Below are 18,470 nucleotides of genomic sequence, written 5' to 3' on the forward strand. Positions count from 1 at the left end.
CATGAAATCACCAGATCCCAACGACCCTACAATAAAAGGACTTAAACCTCTTTATTCAGAAGAATTGGAAAAAAAATGCCAAGATGAAAGCAATAGAGTCCTTTAAACAGGATATGAATAAATCCCTTAAAGAACTGGATGAGAAGTACAACAAAAGAATTGAAGAAATGAGTAAAAAAATGGATGAGAAGTATAACAAAAGGTTTGAAGAAATGAGTAAATCCGTGAATGATACAAAGGGAAACCAAGAAAAAACAATCAAACAGGTAATGGAAAGAGTTCAAGAATTGAAAACTGAAATGGAGGCAATGAAGAAAACACAAAACGAGGGCCAGCTGGATATGGAAAATCGCCTTATATTCTAACTTGACATTTTCAAAAGCCAAATTTCGATATTAATGTATCAAGCTTCAGGGCCTGTTACTCCTACATTTATAGCCTTACTTAATGATTTTAAGAAGTCAGTAAAGTGTTCTCTCTGACCCTGTTTAACCCTAATATATGACTCAATCCTCTTTCTTGGCTTCTGAATCCTACCCCAAGTATTTATTGCTGCTGTGCTACATAGGAACAATGTGTGTTTTTTGTAGCAATCCTGTTTCTGAGATTTGGAGTAATGACCCTCTCCCAGAATTTGGTCTTGAAAGTCTGAAATCTATTTCCTTTCCCTTCTTGTTCTAAAATTTGTGTCTCTTTTCTCTCATACCATTGACAAAGCAAGCAAAGTCCATTAACTAGGACTACTAATATTTATTGAAACTATTCTGTTGGGAATCCTTAGTGCTTAAAGCCCAAACTTTCACCATTTTCCTAACAGAAAGCCGATGAATCCAAAAAGAAATATATGGTTGAGGTGGTACAACCCTTTTGAATGTTAATTTGCTGATTATTTAAAAAATTATGCAACAATCTTCCTCAAAACCCGGTAACATTACTTTTGAGTATATATTCAAAGGAGGAGGATGCACAATCGTGCCACAAGGGCATGTGCTCAACTATATTCATAGCAGCATTTTTTGTCATATTCAGAACCTTGACACAACCTAAATGCCCTGCGATTGAAAAAGAGTTAAAGAAAGTGTGGTACATTTACACAATGGAATACTACAGAGCAGAAAAACAAAATGAAATAGTGAAATTTGTTGAAAAATATATGGAGCTAAAAGCATTATTTTTAGTGAGATAATGCAGACTAAGAAATACAGTTATCACATGGACTCACTCATAGGTGGTTTTTGAACATAAAGCAAAGAAAACCAGTCTACAAACCACAATCCCAGAGAACATAGACAATGATTACAACACTAAGAGAGATTAAATAGATCTACTCTACATAGGAAATAGAAAATGACGAGATCTGCAGAGTAAATTATAGGCATGAGGATCTTGGGAATGGGTCGAAAGAGGATGGAGAAAGGCATTGATGGGAGTAGAGAAATGTAGAGTTCAATAAAATTCAATAAAAAGTATTAAAATGAAAAAAAGAAAGTGAAAAATAGAAGTCAAAGAAGAGAACTCTTTCTTGTTTATTGTTTTAAATTGCTCATACATATTTGTTTTCATTCATATTCATTGATTACATTAGGGTACTTTGTGCCATATAGTCTTTCCAATGAAATTTCCAGATATTCAGTTAAAATTCTATGTAAATCAACATGGGGTCAGTCATTTTCTGATAAACCTAAGTCCTGTTTATAGACCTTTTTTCTCAGCTCATCAGTTTCAATGAATCCCTTAATCTTTTCATTGTTTATAGTTCTACATTTTCTATACTCTGTATCTCCTGCCCTGTGTTCTGTTCTAATGCCCTCACTGAGGATTCACAGCTTTGAAACTTGTCCAGAAAGATAATGTTTCATCATTACACAAAATTTTTATTGTGTGCATATTACCTTCCTGGAGATAGATCTTATCTGTTAATCTATTTTAATATTTTATCAGATTCTGATTGTTAATTTCAACATCAAAATATCTATCTGTGATCTCATAGAGATCTGCCTACGTCTGCCTCCCAAGTGCTGTGATGAAAGATGAGAACCACCAGTACCCAGCTAGTGAGCTGGAGCCCTTATCACTACTTATGGGAGAAAAATAAACACAGGAAATCAGGTAATGGGAAAATTAGTCTTTAAAAGAGAATAGCACATTTCAATAAATATTAAATATTGTCCTTTTTATGTTAAGTAATAATGCATTAGTATGCTTCCCTTATGTGTCTAAGAATCCAACTATATTATTTCTTCTGCCATTCATAATTTTCTCATTAAGTTTTATTGCATAATATAATATATGTTAAATATGCATTTTCATTCACATATATTATATACTTTAGCTTGTATTGCAAATATCAAACTATATATTTTATATCATTGTGTTTTATGAGGTCTCCTTAATTAAAGAGTATGATCTTACTTCGAGTTCCTACTATCTGTGGACATCTTTCATAATTTAATGGCAACTATCAATTTCACCTCATTCATCATATACTATTTCCTCTCACTCACTTTCAGATATAAACAAGTATTGGGATTTTGTGCCTTGCTTTCTTTCCTTTTGATTTATTTTTCTTTAATTCATGCTTCCCTTCCTATCTGTGTTCTTTTTATCACTTGTAAATGTCTCTCCTTAAGTGTGCTGAAGGTTAAGAACATCAAGGAAAAATGTGTCACACAATATATCTTCATGCAAAGAAGATAGTCATTATAAATACAATCTTATGGGAACTGTGTGATTAGAATTTCACATTAAGTTTCTGAGTTTTCAAGCATATGTAAAACTTCAAGTTTCAAAATGTGTCGTCTGTCAGGGTGAGTAAAAGGAGAAAGAGCCTTCCATGCTGGGGTGGAGTATTGTTTCAATCCATGGAAGAGGAAACAGTATGTGTGTCCAGGTTTCAATGACTGTGACAAAATTAACAATGTTATAATCTGAAGTACCTGATTGATTTTAATTTGTGAAATTTTATCTCTATTTGCTCAAAATTCCCCAGAGAATAATAAGGTATAATATTTGGAAAGTTTTAAATTTACAATTTTCCATAACCAGAGAACATTCTTTGTAAAGGTATTGTATGATCACAGGTAGAATATTTTCAAGCATATATCCTACTTCCAGTCTATGATAGATGTTTGGCTTCACATATTCTACAATATGGTAAGACATAATGTATTTTGGGTTGTCCTCTAGAGAGGTTTCTGTCCCACTTGGTCTGCCAGACACTCATTCACAAATAAAATACAAAAAGGTCTACAGTAATTATATACTGATTGGCCCAGTATCTCAGGCTCTTCATACTAACCTATTCTTATAGCTTATATTAGCCCATGATTCCTGTCTGTGATAACAATGTGTCTTGATGTGTTCTTCAAAGAGACAGTCACTTCTTGCTTCCTTTGTGCCTGAGTCATGACTTAAGATGGTTTGCTCCTTCTTTTGAGAATCCTCTTGTTCTTGTATAGTTGACCAAACTAAACTTTATACATGGTTTCTCCACCTATACTTCCTGCCTGTCTACTATCTAATGAGCCTCCTATTTTACTACAATTGATAGGGTACAGACCATTGTTCCACAGTTCCATGGAAGTTTTCAAAGCATGTTTACTAAGTTGAGATATGGAAGAATATCCTACCAAATACTTAAAGGCATTAGAAGGTATCCCAGCATGGGGTAAAATTTGCAAGGAGTCATCTTATGTACCACAATAGATCCTTTTCTTACTGCTTTAGGAAACAAGAACAAATAATTAAATACAACTGTCAACCTACATGCAAAATCCTAGATTAATTTGTAGTCAATAATCTCTTCTTTTGAGAGAACAGAAGTGATTATTGCTCCAAAATATATAAGAAAGATTTTCTTACAGTGAATTCCATAAGCAGCACCTGTTGAGACCTCACTGCTATTCTTCAGGATCAAAGAAAACTTGACTGACAAAATGGAGGTTTTAGAGTCAGTTTTATTAAGAGGGAAGATAACATGTCTTCAGGTACAGAGGACTTTTTATTGGATCTCACAAGAGTTTTCAAAAAGTATTCAGGTTGCATCTACAGGCTCATGAGTTACAGAAAATGTGAAATGCATTTTTTAAGGGAAAAATGCAAGTTGCATAAAAACTAGAGAAAAAAGACACCTCTAGTTACATTCGATAAAGTATTTATGTGACCCTGTGTGTTTTGAGCACTACAGCCAATAATTGTGTTCTACATTTGTACATGTGTGGGTGTTTGTGTGTGTCAGTTAAATGAATGTTTAGATTTTCTTTTATTTAGCTTGTGACTTTGTGTTTTGTACTGAAACAAGTATTCATACACCTGTTTTCTCCATTAATTTTTTCCATTCCAGTGGTATAAAGTTCCTCTAAAGAAATGTATAAGAAAGATATTTGTCTTCGTTTAAATGAGAATGGGATGAATAAGTGAAAGGTAGAAGAGATAGAATGCTGTCTCCATTCTTTAAATATAAGAACTTCAGTATATAGAATATATCTAAGTTTTTCTCTATCTCCGAGATTAGCATAGTCATGACTTCACTTACATGTATGCTGGACCACACTTCTTTTTGGTAGTTGTGGAATAGGAGAAGTAGAAAAACTTACCAGACTGATGAAGATTTGTCTTTTGAATAAAGTTTGAGGATATACTGTGAAGTAATAAGTGGGTATAGTTGATTTTAAATATGTAGGTAGAGTATATGGGAACACTCTGATTAGTGTTGCTGCCTGGAAAAAAATGGCATTATGTTATTTGCCCATTATGGGCCCAAGAAGCTGCTAGAAATCTGAGATGCAGTGCTCATTATGTATTTTATTCTACAGATTCACATGATCAATTACGACCATTAATAGCATCTTCCCTTGTAAGTGAGTCTCACAATCAACCCAAGACCAAAACCTTGGACATTGTTCATGCAACTGAATGTATTATCCAAGCAAGGGTACAAAATTTCACTGATTTTAGTCTGTGAAGGAGCTGTTCAACATTTTTCTTTGTTTGTGTAGGTTCTCCTCCATAAGAAGTAAAGTTCTTGATTCAGGTGTGTATAGAATCAACACTATTCACCAAAGGGTAGAGAATTATTTTTTAATCTACCTGTGTTTAACAAAGTTTTAAGCCATTTCTTAGAATGCAAACAGGTTGTTGTATTATGTGTTTATCGCAAATTTGGTAAATGCACAACATACTCTGTCAGAAGGTATTTCAAACCTTGAATCCAGAGAGTCAGTATCTCCTGTGAAATTTTAGTTTATAAATGTCAGGTTAGTGTGTTTTCCTGAAAAGCCTAAGGTGCTAGAGTCCTCTCCATGACAATGTGTTATGATGCACTGTTGCATAGATTGGGAAATGTATCTTGTCTCATTGTTTGCAGACTTTTTCTGAGGCCACTCTAATATTTCCCTCTAATGAGTTTTTGCATATATATTCATATTTTTCATAGATACATTTATATGTAAACACACATACACACACATAAATTATTTTCTCAATTTTTGGTTTATTGTCATTTGAATTGATTGAAGTTGGTACTCTTGCACTGTCTTTAAACTGAATACCCTCCCATAAATGTTACTGTGACAACCACTTGTGGGTAAAATTGCCTAAGTCAGTGGACTTTGTGTGGTAGGCAGGTAAAGGACAAGGGTGTTTTTCAAAATTGATACAAATGAGCGAAACTAGGTAATAGGAGCTTCACTTTTTGAGGATATGTTATCTTGAAGCAAAATAGGTTTAGTAATATAATCAGTATATTTCTTGGTTCCCTTGTCAGCATTTGAATTAAAAGTGTTTTTTATTTATGAGGAAAAAGCAAGTTTCATTCTGTGTTTGAAGTCCCAATGTTTCCAAGTCCATGGATCCCTCTGTATACTCTAGTTTCCAGTGCAGTTAGCAGAATTCTGGAATTACTTGTAACTTGAGGGGCCAGCTTGCATGTGTATCAGTCACATCTGGCACCCCACAGCCAGTATACCCGAAAGATAATCATACAGAGGACTCCCTAAGATTATTAAACTGATTGGCCCATTAGCTCAGTCTTCTTATTAATTAAGATTTTCATCTTATGACAAACCATAATTCTTGTCTGTGTTAGTCTTGTGACTCAGGAGCTTTTCCAGTGGGACAGGCTCATATTGTTTCACTGTGCTCTTTGCAGGAATTTTGAGGAATGGGCTTCCTCCTTCTCAGCATTATCCTGTTCTCCTTCATCGCCTGTACTTCTGGTCTTGTTTTCCTTCCTATACTGCCTGCCTGATCAATCAGCATTTATGAAAAATATAATTGACAGGTTACAGACAATTCTCCCTTTTGTCTTTTAACAAAGGAAAATACCCATAGTCCAATTTTGGGGGGAATGCAGGCATTGTTCCACACTATTTCCTGCTAATTGGAGGCACTGATAATCTTATGGGGACCTAAAGAAAGTTTAGAGTTATTAAGTCCTGACGGGAATATCCTTTATGTCTCAATCATCCTAGGAAGCAGTCTTGAATCAGTTCTGGATGTAGAATTCAGACATCTGGGCCAACTGTTCCAACCGGGGATTTCTCAGGTGGACTTCCTTGATCAAGTCTGATTTTTCTTAGATCAGAATGAATGCACAGCCTCTCAATTTCTGTGGCAACAAAAGCAAAATCCCTTCTCCAAAGTTACATACCTTATGATTTCAGTTTTGAAGCCAAAGTACTCTCCAAATACCTATCTTGGGTTACTTCAGTAGCATTTATAAACAAAAGTCTTGTTAGCAGCTGTCACTCGTTCCTTAGCATTCAAACAGTTCAAACAAAACATAGTAGCATACCGTATCAAGATTCTCTGTGTATTTTCCATCTTAAGCCAGCTATATTTCAACCTCTATTTCTTTTATTTTTACTTTTACTTTTTGAGACAGGTTCTCTGTATAACTTTTTCATGGAATAACTCTAAGACCAGACTGTCCTTGAACTCACAGAGGTCTGTCTGTCCCTGCCTTCCCAGTGCTGGGATTAAACGTGTATGCTAATAAAACCTTGAAGTCACAGAGCTCAATCTACCTCTGCCTCCCAGGCATTGGGATTCAAGGTGTGTACCACCACATCGAACTACACTGTTTTTTTTTTTTACTTTATGAACTTTAACTTTTATACAGCATGTATTTTTAAAACATTGTAAACTGTTTAGAGGTTTTCTTCCTGTTTGAATCTCTCCTTATTGTATATCTCACTTTTTCTGACTACACAAGTCTTTACCAAGCAGTATTTGAAGGGTGAAATTCAGGACTTTGACAGCTGGATCCTTCCCATTCCTTAGCTTTTTGTGATTTCAAACTCAGGGCAGAGATACTGGCTGTAGCCACGTTTATCGCCATAACTCTACAGTGTTTCAAGATCTCTTCAGAAAGCAAGCTACAGCATTCTGTTGACAGACCACACTCAGTCGGACTGCCTGCCTGAATGCATCAGAGATTGCCATGGCAGGATGGCCCAGAAAGCCGACATTTCAAAACAGCACAGCATTTTTCTTTCTTTGACTGAAAACTGAAAAACATGTTCGTGAACAGGATGAAATAGAAAATATGTTCTCTGAGTTCACTTGCTGACTTCTTATGGATGTAAGTAAAATTATATCAATCAAGGGAAATATATGTGGATATTGTAAAAGAAGGCTCTTTCCTGTTATTATTCAATTGCTTCTCTGCAGAGAACAAAGTGGCACCAAATAAACAGTAAAGTGTCCATGGGTGTTTCTGACCTCTCTAATCACTCCCATTTCTCAATTCTTGGGTTCTCAATGGGAATGGTGATTCTGGACTATATCCTTGAGTTGATAGCATAATGTAACTTTAAACAGTGTGGCTCAGATTTGCAGAAATTTTAATATTTTTATATTAGTTCTCCCTGTTTGTGGGCATGTTTGTGGCATATCCAGTAGATGCCAGAATGTTCTTTCTTGTCTGATATTATACTACCATTATATCAAACTTATCATACAAAAAAGCAAAAGGAGTTCCAAAGTGTAACAGCAAAATAACAAGAAACCTTAACCCTTAAAAAAAGAATACAAATCGCTAGAGTTCTGAGAATGGGAAATATAGTCTTTGAAAGTGTTAATATCACTTCCTTTGAAACTAGTTAATAATAATACAATAAAATGTTGAACATTTGCATTTGCAAAACCAATTAAGTAAATTTCTTAGAACATTCATAGCACCAGTTCCCATGACGTTTTAGAATATAAACTAATATATATTATGTATATGAGCATATATTATCATATGTATATATAGAGTTATTGTAGTAATTTTAATATATACATACTAATCTACAAAAATATTAATATGCATCTCTAAATATATAAATAGTTCTTTCATATTTATGTGCCCTTTCTTCGTTTGGTCTTCTTTCCTATATCTGTCCTGCCTCCTGTGCCATCAACATAACAGAAGCATAGGACAACCCTAAAAATCTACAACTCAAAGAAGGGAAGCAGGCAAACACTACCACCAGGTAAAATAACCTGAAATCAATCAGAAGAGATAGAGATGGACTTTTTATACTCATATCAGAAACAATTCATCAGGAGGAAGTCTCTATCCATTCCTTTTTATTTCTATACATATGGTCTCTGACCATTAGGGTGGTTTCAAATTTGCTAGAGGAATGTTTGAGTGAAGTAAAAAAAAATTACTGTACAGTCTTTAAATCTGACACTATTCCATTGACTTAAATTTTGAAAATCCAATTTTGTTAGAATTACTTATGATTTTAGGGTTTCCATGGTATGCAGTTGAAGACAGAGGAGGATACATTTTTGGTTCCCAGCCATCCGAATAGCTTAGAATCAAAATAATCAAACAGAAAATGTATTAATTAATTAATACTTGGCCCATTAACTCTAATTTCTTAAGGGCTAACTTTTACATATTAAATTAACCAATGACAATCAACCTGTGTATCGCCAGGTGACAGTGGCTTATGGACAAATTTAAGCATGTCTGAATCTGTCACCTCCATACTTCTTTCTGTCTCTGCCTTCCTTCACCAATTCTATGGGCCAAACCAGTTTCTTTATATATTAACAAATAAAAGCAACACATAAAAACATGGATCTCTCATACCATTTGACCTTTAATATTTAAATTTAAAAAAGCTTTAAATTTAACATAGTAATAGTACATGTAACAGAGAGTTAGGAAGTAAAAAATTCAGTTATAATATTTATATCTACTTTTTCTTTTGCCATAATTAAAAAAAACTATAACTATAAATTTTTCAACATCATCAAATACTACAGAATAATCTAAGTAAAGAGAAAGTACATTGTAATCAACTTCCAAAACTCTTGAATTGTTATAGACATGTTGCTGCCTGGAAAGTCACAATAAGATCTTCTGCTCCAATGGGGCATCCATCTTCAGGTTCGTTGTCCAACAAACTCTTCAATGAAGCATGAAATTTCCACCTATAGTGGCAGTTTTCCATTTGCTTTCTTTTGTATCCTGCAGAATATATGCAGACACTTTCATGAGGCAGGACCCCCCAAGGATCATCCCCCATTTAAGCAAGTTCACCAGTCCTTTCTGTGTTGTAACATGAAGGACCTGCTTGTTGGGGATTTTCTGTTCTGCCCAGTCCCCCTAGCAGTTTAGCCCCAATGAAAATAACACAGAGGACTCTGTAAGTTATAAAGCTGTTTGGCCCATTAGGTCTAGCTTCTTACTTGCTAACTCTCACATCTTGATTAACCCATTTTTCTGATCCATGTTAGCCATGTGGCTCAGTACCTTTTTCAGTGGGGCAGATCACATCCTGCTTCGGTGATCTGGGTAAGAGTAGGAGGAAACAACTTCGTCCTCCCAAGAATTCTCCTGCTCTCCTTGCATCATTTCTAGTTCCTCTCTGGTTTTCCTGCCTATACCTCCTGCCTGGCCAGTCACCATTTATATAAAAGATGACTGACATAATACAGACAATTCTCACTCACCACATTGATCAATGGAGACCACCTGAGAAATCTCTGGTAGGAACAGGTGGCAGGATATTAAAGTTCTTCATCCAAAACAGGTTCAAGACTGCTGCAAGATATGATGAAGTCTCACATGATACTTTAGTCAGGACTTGATCATAACTATAAATTTCCTTTAGGTCACCATAAGATTATCAGTGCCCCCAACCGGCTGGAAGTAGCTGGAGTACTATGGTCACATTCCCGAAAAAATGGACTATGAATATTTTCCTTTGTTTATTTATTTATTTTTAAAGATGGGGAAATAGTGCATTGAGAATTGTCTGTATTCTGTCAGTTGTGTTTTTACATCATTATATTTTATTTATTTTTTATTTACTCAGGATATTTGGTAGAAATGTCCATTCCACAAAATGTCTTACATTTATCAAAATTCCTGTAGGGGCTTATTGGGAGGGTAAAATGACCAGAATTTGGCACTTAATATTTGGGTCCACATAATCCACATGTACCTTCTGCAATTTCTTTTCAATCAAAGTTAAGTCTATTCAACACCAATTTTTAATTTGGTAGGACTATTTATGTCTTTTTTACCATGTAAGTTATAAATAAATAAATTATTAGATCAGGTGGAATCTCAAATGTGTGCTGTAGATTGGAAATATGTCCTAGCAATCTTTGTAAATCTTTAAGAGTTTGTAATTAATCTCTCCTTATTTGCTCTTTATATATTCTGTTTTTCTGTAATCATAATTTATATGCAAGAAAATTTATATCATGTCCTCTTTGTATTTGTTCCAGGAGCAATTTGTAACTCTCAACTAGGCAAAAGTTTCTTTACTCCTTCAAACTTTCTTTCTACAGATTCTATATCAGAATAAGATAGCAAAATGTCTTCCATGTTGATAGAAATTACCAATTTAGGAAATTGCTTGTGTATTATTTACAATGGATGACATACAAAATGTTAGCATTGTGTTGTCTACTAAACTTCCCCTTTTGGAAGAGCCTTCTCTTCAAGATTACTTTAAAACTACAAATACCCAAGAATTTTATACAGAATTAATTCTTGAGTTTTCTGAGCATCTAGTTTCTCATATAACACTGGTTCTAAAACCCATCGTTTCTCCTTTGTTAAAGGCCATTGTTCAACTTATACTGATACTTTGTTAACCATTTTAAGAGTAGGGCTGTTGATATCTTCTGAATTTATGCCACCACTCCTCCCAACACCTTCCCATTCACCCAACTCCCTCTCCTCTTCCCTTTCCATTCCTAAGAGCCGACAGGGTTTCCTGCCATGTGGGAAGTTCAAGTTCCTCCCCTTTCCCTCCAGGTCCAGGAAGGTGAGTATCCAAACAGACTGTTAATTATTTTATTTATTAAAAATTTCTACTTATTCCCCATCTACCTTTTTCCTCTCTCTCCCCACCTACCTCTCCCTCTCTAGTCCTAAGAGCAGTCAGGGTACTGTGCTTCATGGCAAGTCCAAGGTTCTTCCCACTCCATCCAGGCATATAAAGTTGAGCATCCAAACAGACCAGGCTCCCACAATGTCAGTCCATGCAATAGAATCAAAATCCAGTGCCATTGTCCTTGGCTTCTCAGTCAGTCCTCATTGCCAACCACATTCAGAGTATTCAGTTTGATCACATGCTCCATCGCTCCCATTTCAGCTGGCATTGAATTCTCCCAGTAATCAGTTCCACTATGTCAGTGCATGGACACATCCCTCATTGTAATACTTGTCTCTGTAGTTATTGTTCGTTTACCCAGATTTTTCATACCCAGCCTTCCCTCGATTTGTGTTTTCTTCATTACCTCCATTTCATTTTTCAAATCTTGAACTGTTTCCCTTATGTTTTTCCTTGCTGTTTCTTGATTTTCTAGGTTATCTATGAGAGATTTCCTCATTTCATCTACTTTTGTTTTTGTTATCTCCATTTCTTTATGGCAGTTTTTCACCTCCTGTTTAAGTTCCTCTATCATTTTCATATAGTTCTGTTTAAAGTCGATTTCTTCTCTTTCTTCTGGTGAAGGTTGTTCAGTTCCCCTTGTTGCATGATCCCTGGATTCTGGTGTTGTCATGTTACCCTTCAGATTGTTGGAGGAATACTTGCATTGGTGCCTGCCCTACTCTCCTTCAAATGCAGCCAGGAGAGTCTTGGCACCTTGGTCTATACTTTGTTATGACTGACTCTGAGTGGATCTCCTCAGTGCAGGAGAAGGAACTGTTCCTGGGCCCAGAACCTCCCAGACAATAGGGCAGGCAATGGGGGATCGTCAGGGATGTGTGAATAAACAAGCCTCTGCATCAAGATATAAAGGGGCCCAGTGTTCCTTTCACAGAATGACTTTATGTAATTAACCTGGGTCTAGATAAGGGGACACAATACAGAGAGCCAGTAGTTAGTAGTGCCATGATCTTGGGCAAGGGTTTTTGTGTGCAGCCACCTGACTTATGGCTTAAGGATGAAAGGAGAGGTATGGCTGTCCTTCTGGCTTCTTTGCCATTATGTTAAGATTTCTATTACTCACGTTGAGGATATGCATACTGCCTCCTCTCATTGACCTACTCAGTCAGAAAGTAGGTTTCACAACAGAGGCAAATTGTCTCTGGGCAGCAAGAATGCATCTCTGAGACAGTTACACTGAGCTGTAGAGAATATTTTGCTAATTTTCCTACTATTGTCTTATGACAAAATTACATTTATGCATCCAAACCTATTTAGCACTGTCTTCATCACCTGTAACAAAGTACTTCCAGAAAAGAGTCTTAGCCTCATGACCTCTCCTTCTTTTCCTTGCAGACACTAATGGTGGAAGCAATGACTTCATATGTGATTTAAAGTGTCGAGTTCTTCCATCTCAGAGAGTGGACAAGTATGAAGCCCAAGCACAGAAAAAGAGCCAAAAGATAGTGGACCAGGAGTGCTGTGGCCAACCACACTAGTCTAAAGACATGAGGAAGATGCCTCTGAGTATGAGAGGTGAGCAAACACTCCAGAGGAGGGTCACCTCTCCAGAAGCAAAAACCGTTCAGGCCTTTCAAGACCATAGAGAATACTGGTGGCCACAGAATTTCTCATGGATGGAAGGAAGGCAATGAACCAGTCACCCAATGGGATGCTATCATTCTAGATTAACTGCCTACAAAACCCTATGTCTATTTGTTGAAGTATGATGGGATAGGTTGTGTCTATGGACTGGAGCTTCACGATGATGAAAGTATTTTAAACCTTAGGATACTGCCTAATAAAGTGTCATTTCCTCAGGAAACAAAAACTCACTTTGCAAATGTCATCATGGGCAAAGCAGTAAAACAAATATTTGAGGGCACAAGTGGCTCTAAGGATGAGTGGAGAGAGATGGTCCTAGAGGAGGTGCCCTTCATGAAGACCTGGTTCTATACTACCTACAAGAAAGATCCGGTCTTGTACATTTATAACCTCCTGAAGGACTACATTGAAGGCAACCTCCACATCATATCAGGCTCTATGGATGAGTCTGGTGGGGTGACCTCAGATGAGGTGCCAACCATTACAACCATGTTCTACATTTCAAACAAGAAAGATACTGTCCTGTACCCTTACCACCATCTGGATGACTACACTGAAGGCACCCTCCACATTATGCCAGAGTATCCTCCAGAAGAGGAAGCATGCATGGATGTCTTGACAGACAAATGTGTGCAGTACAATAAAAGAGACAGAACCCAAAAGACAGGCAAAATTATTTACAAAGTTCCCACCAAATCTTCTGTGCATTTCATCAAAATTGATAATGACTCCCATATCTATGTCTATGATTTGGTGAAGATCTGTTAAAGTGAAATTCACAAACTGTGGAGAGGCAGGCATAAAATTGCATTGGGAGGAATGCTTTGTTATTTTTTTCAGAGATAGCTCAGGTCCTCTAATAACCCTGATATCTTTTTCAATGAAATTTGTCTTGGTCTAAAAATAAAAAGTTTTGAACATGGTGTGTTGTTTGGGAAATGATGGGGTTTGTCAGAACAGGACTTAGATGGTCTGGTCTCCTGGAAGAGGAAGGGACTGGAGATGAGGGGTGGGAAAGAAGAGAATATGACTGTTTAGGAAGCATAGGAGATGTGCCAAAAAGATGTAGGAACTCTGGGAAGGGTAAAGTTTGAGGGAGTAGCATGTCATAGGTAAGCTGTAACAGATAGCAGCATTAGGATTTGGGACTTTAGAGGAAACAGAACAGACTGATAAGGAAAGGACATAAATGAAGACTCGGAATCATAGAAAATCAGGTTTTATTTAATTAATGTTTTTTTGTAACAGCTGTAATTCACTGTGTGTGGCTCTCCACGGGAGCACGTTGAGGAACCAGGAGCAATATGCTTAGAGAAAAGTCTCTCCTTCTAGAGGCTCCTTCACAAAGGATTGGACCTCATGTTACCTACTTCCTCAAGGCAGGATTCTATCCACCACCTGCCCTCTTAAGACAGGATTCTGTCTGCCACCTATTTACTCATGCCAGGCTTCTGTCTGCCACTTACTTACTCATGGCGGGATTATGTCTCTCCTGACATGGTCTAGCACAGGTCTTATGCATGCTGTCCAACCCCCCGTGTAATGAAAATATTTTTTCCCTTTTCCTAACCCATGTTTTCTGAGATTTGTGCTATGAAACTGGTGAACAGACTCACCCACAGACAGGATAAACATGTATACCTTGATGCCTGTTGGTGTGTGGCATGCACACATACAATATATGCAAAGAGCTGTATGATATCAGTTAACTGAAGTATTTCTGTTGATGGTGGAGAGTAGCCTAGACCCCACACACACATCCAACCCTGCAATACCTCTAAGATATTGATGCCTGACTTCCATCATGCCAGGATCCTGACCTTCAGTAACTGGCAATTTTTGGTTCTCCATCTTCACAAACTCGGTTACAAGGTTGGTGATGTCAAACTTAGTCAGGGTTCAGCACATAGGTCTGCTAACCCTCGTCAGGTGACTCAGCTACAAAGTGGGTGAGAATTTGAACAAAGGTATGTTGGTACACCCTTGCACCTTCTTCTCCTCATCCTCATCATTGTCACTCTCCTGGGTGCGCCTGGAGCACAAAGAATACAAAATGGACTAGGCATCCTCCTTAGTGGAAAACCTTTTCTTCTCTCAGGTCAGCCTGACTGTCCAAGGGAATTGCAGCACATTTTATCTTACTAGGTCTCCTCATCCATTGGTTCACTCCAAGGAATAAATGAATTCATCCTTTCTTCTCTCTCTCTCTCTCTCTCTCTCTCTCTCTCTCTCTCTCTCTCTGTCTCTCGCTCTCTCTATTCTTTCTTCCCTTCTGCCATTTACCCCTGTCCCTTGTCAAAAGTTTTTCCAGATAAAATATCTATGTCTCTTCAATTATAGAACCTTCCATTTAAGAAGAACTTACACTTCCAGTGGAGGAATTTGAAGATTTCTCAGTGGGTGGATACCATGTCAGGAAGAACAGAGCAGCAACCATGACAACTCTTGTGCAGTAGACTTAGGTGGACCACAGAATGACAGCTGACATCCCTGTGCAATGAGTCAGAAGATCAAGAGCCCTGCCCCTTATGACAGACAGAGAGACATCACTGTGGTCACACATACTTAACTCATTCAGGCTTCAGAGATCCTTGGATTGAGATTTAATTCTTGTCCTAATCTAATAAGGAAAACAAAATGAGTAGATCAGAGGACCTTCAAGCAATGATACCGGCCTCCACTTGTGCCATCTCCTTTTCCCTGTCCATTCCATTCTTCCATACAGTGGCTATTGCTAAACCAATTTGTCCAGTCAACAAGTAACTGTAGGTTTGAACCCAGTTACCTTTGCTATCTGGAACAATGTGCTGTCCCCTTAAGGTCTCATAACAACATTGGAAGGTACATAAGAAGTTTCCCACACCAACTTAGAGGACTTTTATGACCAAAAAGAGGCAGCAAGTTATCTTTATTGGTAATAAATTAGTTTGGCAGGACAAAAGGTTGTAGAATTGAGAAACAGTATGGCGTACTCAATATGATTGCATGTGATATGGCACACACAAGATTCTATTTCTGAATACTTAGTCCTCAGGAGGTTTTGGAGGATTTGTAGACAGAGAATCTGACTGGAGGAATTGGGTTAAGTAAGGAAATGACTTAAAGATTCATGACATCTTTGTTCTTGGTCTCCACTCTTTCCTGCTATTCCTACTGTGAACAAGCAACCTCTTACTCCCACTGCCATACCTTCCCCATCATGAACAGAGAGAACACCCTCCACACCCAGGTTGCTTTCCTCACGTATTTTGTCATAGCAATAAGAGGAAAAGAAAATTGTCAGTGGGAAAATCCTATTTTCTTTTCTTTTCAGTACTTCAGGATACTTCACAGAGAAAGGATGCGTCATGCATGAATGTCACCAATGATTTCCTTTAGAGGAGAAAACCACACAGATCCCCAACAACAGCAGAAGCATTCAACAACACCTCCATGCCTTCTTTGCCTTGCCTTTAACGGTGCACTAAACGATGCTGCTAGGTAATCTGTGCAAGTGAAGTGAATTTCCCCTTAACGAAACTGACAGAGTTGAAAGTCTATCTTAAACACTTCTGGGTTTTTTGTTTTCCAATATAACGTTGAATATTGTTCCCTCAAGGTCTGTGAAGAATTTTGATAGGACTTTGATGGGGATTGCATTGAATCTATAAATTGCTTCTGGTAGCATTGCCATTTTTACTATGTTGATTCTCCCAATCCATGAGCAAGGCAAGTTTTTTAATTTTGAGGTAGCTTCCTCAATTTCTTTCTTCGAAGACATATAGTTCTTGTCAAATAGGTCTGTCACCTCCTTGGTTAGAGTTATACCAAGATATTTTATGCTATTTGTGGCTATCATGAAAGGTGAAAATATTCTGATTTCCCTTCCTGCTTCTTTATCCTTTGTGAATCGGAGAGCACCTGTTGTTTTTTTTTTTTTCGAGATGATCTTTTACCCTGCTACATTACTAATTAACTTATTGAATTTCCACCAAATTTCTCTGTCACCATGAGAGAACAAAGATGAAAGTTCACATTCCCCATCACCAAAGTCTCATCTTATGTCTATATTTCTCATATATTCTCTCACTTCTCTGATGGTATCATGTCTAAATGAGTTCACTGGTGTTTTATATTCAGAGGTTAGATGATTTTCTCATAAGATTTATGAAATATGTCAGAGCTAATATTGAACTTCTTAAGGAAAGAAGGCATTACAAGTTAATCTCTTGAATTGCCTACTGAAATCATCTTTATTATTTTCTCATCTTTGAAGGGATTGTGTTTACTGATAGTTACCTTTTTCAGATGAAAACTTTTAATTTTATTTATTGATTTTTGAAACCATTTTTTGTGGTATTAGTGTCTTGGTCTAGAAGTCTGTTCCTATACTTTTAATACTCGATAGTTTTCCCTATCTTTGACCATGTACAAAAATCAATTCAATGTTTATAAATGTCTAGATTTGAAATATTGTTTACATATTAAGAAGCAATCTCTTTTCTCCATTTTTCTCATAGCAGCATCCTATACCTTTTCTGGATCCATCTTCTTCTTTCCTTTTCCCACCATGGGTTTGAGATTTATGGATATTTTAGTACGTTCAGCTCTATATGTGTTAGTTGTTCTTTTTTATTTGTTTTGTTTTTTTGGACTTAAATTTGCAAATGAAACATTGTTAAATAAATATCAAAGACAGGGTTTGAGGCTTCAATTGAGCTTCATCAGACAAGATGTTCCAAGTTTACATCCATTTTTCACTCAGTCTGCATTTTTCAAAATATACATGTCAGTCAGTACTACCCATCAACACATTCCCATATATGTTTACTGACAGAAGATATGTTCATTATTAGAGCCAAGATATCCTGAGAAAAATTGTTGATATTTCCAGGCTTTTAAAAATCACAGAGTTGTAATTTTTTTACAGAGAACTAATATGAAAACCCATCCAAGAATCCCCCCAATCCTACTGAGAGTAAATTCTACTCAGTAATTCAGAAGCACTGATCAAAATCTCTCAGTCAATAACTTCAAAGTGGCTTTGCCAACACATTATACACAATGACAGAAGGTCAGGGAGAACCTATTGAAATATCACCAGTTCATGTCTGTGAACAAGAAATCACCTGGCCATATTAGTCCTAATTAGAAATCCCTTATGAAAATTCCATTAGAAAACAATAGCAGAAACAATCAGTAGAGATTCCTGCATAGGATCAATTGATTTTATTAGCAGTAAATGAGTTTTGTAAACAGTTATTTTTCCCGGCAGATACTTTAACCACCTGTAGCATTCTTGTATTTGAAAAATTTTTTATGAAAAGAAATGCTTTAAATTAATCATTCACAAGCTCAGAATTGAAAGTAACAGAGAGTTATTTATTTATGTGTAGACTCACATATCACAATTCATCTATCAAATGTAAAACAGCAATCGAATCCAGCAGCCTGGAAAGAGGGCGTGAATTTGCTTTACTTTGCCATATATAGTAT

At 36.7% G+C, this 18,470-nt stretch overlaps 1 pseudogene; it reads left to right on the forward strand.

Annotated features, from left to right (window-relative positions):
* The first annotated feature begins 12,356 nt into the window (after positions 1-12,356).
* Positions 12,357-13,763, forward strand: LOC148117537 (spindlin-2-like; annotated as a pseudogene).
* Positions 13,764-18,470: the final 4,707 nt, after the last annotated feature.

This window comes from Myodes glareolus, chromosome X (genome assembly GCF_982192425.1).
Source record: "Myodes glareolus chromosome X, mMyoGla1.1, whole genome shotgun sequence".
NCBI lineage: Eukaryota > Metazoa > Chordata > Mammalia > Rodentia > Cricetidae > Myodes > Myodes glareolus.